Source organism: Crotalus tigris, unplaced genomic scaffold, assembly GCF_016545835.1.
Source record: "Crotalus tigris isolate CLP2741 ecotype Arizona unplaced genomic scaffold, ASM1654583v1 scf7180000024315.672297, whole genome shotgun sequence".
Classification (NCBI taxonomy): domain Eukaryota; kingdom Metazoa; phylum Chordata; class Lepidosauria; order Squamata; family Viperidae; genus Crotalus; species Crotalus tigris.
The window spans coordinates 298,049-304,048 of NW_024100487.1; positions in this window are offsets into that span (position 1 = coordinate 298,049).

Here is a 6,000-nt window from a genome sequence, read left to right on the forward strand (position 1 = left end):
TGACTTCTTCTTCTTCATCTACTCTAGTCTAGTCTAGTCCATCCTCTAGTCTATTCTATCCTCTATTCTGTTCTGTTTTGTTCCATTTCATTCTATTCTGTTCCATTCCATATTCTATTCTATTCCATTTTGTATTCTATTCTATTCTACTCTGTTCTGTTCCGTTCCGTTCCGTTCCATTCCATTCCATTCCATTCCATTCCATTCCATTCCATTCTATTCTATTCTATTCTATTCTATTCTATTCTATTCTATTCTATTCCATTCCATCTATTCTGTTCTTCTGCTCTGCTCTGCTCTGCTCTGCTCTAGTCTAGTCTAGTCTAGTCTAGTCTAGTCTAGTCTAGTCTATATAGATTATTCTATTCTAATAGTCTATTCTATTCTGTTCTGTTCTGCTTTTCTCTGCTTTTCTCTGCTCTGCTCTGCTCTAGTCCATTCCATTCTATTCTATTCTATTCTATTCTATTCTATTCTATTCTATTCTATTCCATTCCATTCCATCTATTCTGTTCTTCTGCTCTGCTCTGCTCTGCTCTAGTCTAGTCTAGTCTAGTCTAGTCTAGTCTATATAGATTATTCTATTCTAATAGTCTATTCTATTCTGTTCTGTTCTGCTTTTCTCTGCTTTTCTCTGCTCTGCTCTGCTCTGCTCTAGTCCATTCCATTCCATTTTTCATTCTGCTATCTAATCTAGTCTAATCTAGTCTAGTCTAGTCTATCCTGCATTCTATTCTGTTCTGTTCTGTTCTTTTCTGTTCCATTCCATTGTGTTCTCTTCCATTCCATTCCATTCTCACATTTGGGAGTCTTCTGCTAGGTCAAACTGAGAAGCTGAACAAAAGGTTAAGAATCTGAAGTCAAATATTTACTACCAAGCTGAGTAAATGTGGGTTTGGATTTCTCCTAGTAGAATAATATTTTTGTATGTCTGATTGTGTGGCTGATGAAGGGTTTATCTCCAGCACTCAACCTCAGTTAATTTTCAGCATTTATTTTCAGGGATGTACAAAATTTACCCTTCCAGGAATGAAACTTTCTGAGAAACTCATTCCGTTTTTCTCCTCAGATCAAGCTGAACCAGGTCTTTTCAAGCAGAACACCATTTCAGAGTCTCCTAGAATTCTATTTCAAGGAATGCAGCTTCCTCCAAAAACTATGGAGCCATGAGAACAGAATCAGGACTGGCCATGCCAGAACTAAGGCAAAGATGTTTACGTGGGCCAAGAGCCCACAATAATAACACATAGAGTTCAAGATTGTCTCTTCAGGAGATTTCAAGGCATCTGAGATTATCTAATCACAGCTATACCTGAAAGCAGGTAGATGGTCCGCTTCTTTAGATATCAAATAATAATCTATCCCATTCGGTGGTGGGATTCAAATACCTGAACAACCAAGTCTCTTATTTGATGCAGACCTGGGCTTCTGAGGCCTAGAACGGACTTCCAGAAGTGGCATCCACGCACTTCCAACAGGCCGTTCTAGGCCTGCGAGGCCTCCTGCAAACCTCCAAGGCCTAGAACGGACTTCCAGAAGTGGCATCCATGCATTTCTGGTGGACCGTTCTAGGCCTGTGAGGCCTCCTGCAAATCTCCAAGGCCTAGAATGGACTTCCAGAAGTGGCATCCATGCACTTCCGGCAGACCGTTCTAGGCCTGCGAGGCCTCCTGAAAATCTCCAAGGCCTAGAACGGACTTCCGGAAGTGGCATCCAGACACTTCCGATGGTCCCTTCTAGGCCTGGGAAGCCTCCTGCAGGCCTCCCAGGCTTAGACTGGACTTCTGGAAGCAGCGTGCATTCAGCCAGTTCTCCAAATTCAGCAAAATTTAGCTACCGGTTCTGCCGAACTGGTGCGAACCGGTTGAATCCCATCACTGATCCCATTGCAATTCTATAGTTCCATGTTATGGTGATCTTATTATGGTTTCATCTTAATTTAATATTTTATTTTGTCTACGGTATTGTCCACACACTTTACATACAGGTATTTGCTGATGCTTTATTTAAACTTATATTTGTGATTGTACCTATAATGTGTCTATGGAGATTCTCAGTCATCCAGGTCATGGTTGTCCCCAAAGCACCTGAAGGCAGGACAAGAAGCAATGGGTGGAAAAGAATCAAGGAGAGAAGTAATCTAGAATTAAGGAGAAATTTCCTGACAGTGAGAATACTTAATCCGTGGAATGGCTTATCTCTAGAAGTTGTGGGTGCTCAAACACTGGAAGTTTTTAAGAAGAGATTAGTCAGCCTTTTGTTTGAAATGATATAGGGCTTCCTGCATGAACACAGGTTGGATTAGAAGACCTCCAAGGTCACTTCCAACTCTGTTATTCTGTTAACTGAATTGTATAAGGTTAAAATTAGCCCGCTATTTTATTTATACTATCATTTTGTCCAAGGACACATCAGGAAATCTCCAAGAACCAAGTGATCCAGATGTTCAGCTTTTAGCAACCCACTGCGTTCTTCAAACTTTGCACAAAACTGTGCCTCCTGCTTTGAAAATCCATAACATTCTGATTCTTTTTTTTTCTTTCCCCCTTAAATTTCTAAAAGTAACCCTCGCTTGCTGTGCAAGGCAAGCTTTTAGGAATAGAGTTGTTTATAGCTTTGCAATAATCTACGTGACTCAACCAGTGTGACTCAACCAGGGAGACAATCTATGTTTTTCCAGAGATTTTCCTCAGCGACTTCTCTGCCAGCTTCAATTGTCATTCACAGTGGAATACTAAAACTGCAAAACTAAAGCTTACAAAAAAAGATGAGCTCTTGGAAAATGTGACACGCCCACACTAACAAAATTAAGGGAAGTAGGATGTAGTGGGATTTTTCTGGCCAGTTCTCCAATCATATGGACTAGTTTTGTTGGGAGCGCAGAACTCTCCCTTCCTCTTGCTAAAGCCTTGAACCCCAGCAGTCTAGTAAGGAGCTGCCCAAGGTTGAAGGAGAAGTAGAGAGAAAATGAGTCCATTGTCCCCAGAAGACAAGTGTAGAATCCAAAAAGATCTTGACACTCTAGAACAGGGGTAGGCAACCTTGGCTCTTTTATGACTCGTGGACTTCAACTCCCAGAATTCCTGAGCCAGCATGGCTCAGCATGGAAACCTCTCCCTTTCCCCTCAGCATGGCTGGCTGAGGAATTCTGGGAGTTGAAGTCCACAAGTCATAAAAGAGCCAAGGTTGCCTACCTCTGGCCTAAGCCTAGGCCACTTTATGACTCATGGACTTCAACTCCCAGAATTCCTGAGCCAGCATGACTCAGCTTGGAAACCTCTCCCTTTCCCCTCAGCATGGCTGGCTCAGGAATTCTGGGAGTTGAAGTCCACGAGTCATAAAAGAGCCAAGGTTGTCTACCCCTGGTCTAGAACAATGGGCTCTTTCCAACAAAATGAATTTTCATGTGGAAATTGGTTTTACACTTAGGCAGGAAAAACCAAAGGTACAAGTACAGAGTAGGCAAAACATGGGTCAAAAACAGTAACTGTGAGAGGGACCTTGGAGTCCTAGTGGGCAATCACTTAAACATGAGCCAGCAGTGTGCTGCAACTGCCAAAAAAGCTAATACAATCCTTGGTTGTATAAACAGAGGCATAGAATCAAAATCATTTGAAGTATTAGTACCGCTTTACAAATCCTTTGTAAGACCACACCTGGCATACTGCATCCAGTTTTGGTCACCGCATTCAAAAAAAGATGTTGAGAGTTTGGAAAAAGTGTAAAAAAGAGCAACTAAGATGATTAAAGGCCTGGAGACTAAAACATATGAAGAAGGTTTGGATTTGGGCTTGGCTAGTCTAAAGAAAAGAAGAACTAGGGGGGACATGATAGTATTCCAATATTTGAGAGGCTGCCACAAAAAAGAGGGTGTCAGCTTAGTTACTAAGGCACCTGTAGGCAGGACAAGAAACAATGGATGGAAACTAATCAAGGAGAGAAGCAACCTGGAATTAAGGAGAAACTTCCTAACAGGGAGGACAACTAACCAGTGGAACAGCTTGCCTCCAGAAATTGTGGGTGCTTCATCAATGGAGGTTTTAAAGAAGAGAGTGGACAGCTACTTGTCTGAAATGGTACAGGGTTGGACTAGATGACCTCCAAGGTCCCTCCCAGCTCTATTCTGACAAAATGTACCGCAATCTTGGAGACCAGAGGACATGGTGAGTGACCTTTTCATTGTCACTGATGATAAAAGGCAGGATCACTTTCTCAGATGGCTGTTTATTTCTTCCCAATGGCTCATGGAGAAACTTTTCAGAACATGTAATTTACAGACAATAGTAATGTTTTATTTATTTATTTATTTATTAAGTTTATAAGCTGTAGAATATGCCATATTTCTACATGGACTTTTTTTTAATGACGGTCAGCATGACATCATAATCAAAAGCCCCCAACACCACCCTTTTGGACACTCTTACAGGGAATCAGGGCTTTGATTACAATGCTCTTGCAGATGTTAACACCTGCATGCATATCACAGGAGCCCCAGTTAGCTTGCAACAGGGGTCTTCAAACTTGGCCCTTTAATGACTTGTGGACTTCAACTCCCAGAATTCCTCAGCCAGTGTGCCTGGCTGAGGAATTCTGGGAGTTGAAGTCCACAAGTCATAAAAGGGCCAAGTTTGAAGACCCCCCTGGCTTACGATGTCAATAAATTATATATTTTCAATACAACAGCATTTTTTTTTCTGTACACCATTGTTTTTCCTTCCATTAATGCTTAAAATATGTCCTTGCAACGGTTTACAAGCAAATTAGTATGGAAATTTTCAAAGAGCAATTTGGGGACTTTATCATTTATAGATATCCTGTCTCTCAACTCTTTTTAATTAAGGCATCTTATGATCCAGTTTGTTATGAATTTTATGAGAACTTCCTGCCAGAAAATCTCCTGACAAAATAGACCAATTATAAATGGTTCCACTTAATTATGGAGAATTATCACTGTTCTTGTTATGAACAGATAGGGTACATTAAAAATGCCTCTAAGAGGACACAGTCTCACTCTACATCTTATGCTTAATGAGGGCCAATTAAGATTCCTAAAAAAAGCAGATGACTAAAACAGCCAAAGGAAAACGAATTTTCACAACACAACAAAGAATGTTTCTGATTTTTGAACATCTCACGCTCCCCATCTGAGGCGGGATTCGAAGGCACATTTTTTGCAAGTAGTATGAGGAAGCTACTTACAGATGGCTAAAAAAAAAAAGTTGTTAATTAAATATTAAATGCCTACACTTGTATATTGTCTGAAGAGTTGAAGGCCAAAGATGGATAACGATTTTCTTTCAAAATGTCCTTCTTAAGAAGTGGCAGCTACTGTTATGCATACATTTAGGCAAGAAAAACCAAATGCACAGGTATAGTATAGGGGGTACCTTGCTCAATAGTAGTAACTGTGAGAGGGACCTCGGAGTCCTAGTGGACAATCACCTAAATATGAGCCAGCCGTGTGCTGCAGCTGCCAAAAAAGCCAACACAGTGCTAGGCTGCATTTAACAGAGGGATAGAATCAAGATCACGTGAAGTGTTAATACCACTTTACAATGCCTTGGTAAGGCCATACTTGGAATACTGCATCCAGTTTTGATCACCACGATGTAAAAAAGATGCTGAGACTCTAGAAAGAGTACAGAGAAGAACAACAAAGATGATCAGGGGACTGGAGGCTAAAACATACAAGGAACGACTGCTGGAATTAGGTATGTCTAGTTTAATGAAGAGAAGGACGAGGGGGGACATGATAGCCATCTTCAAAAATCTCAGGGGCTGCCCCAAAGAAGAGGGAGTCAAGCTATTCTCCAAAGCAGCTGAAGGCAGGACAAGAAGCAATGGATGGAAACTAATCAAGGAGAGAAGCAACCTGGAACTAAGGAGAAACTTCCTGACAGTTAGAACAATTAACCAGTGGAACAACCTCCCTGCAGAAGCTGTGAATGCTCCAACACTGGAAGTTTTTAAGAAGAGACTGGACAGCCATCTGTCCAAAAT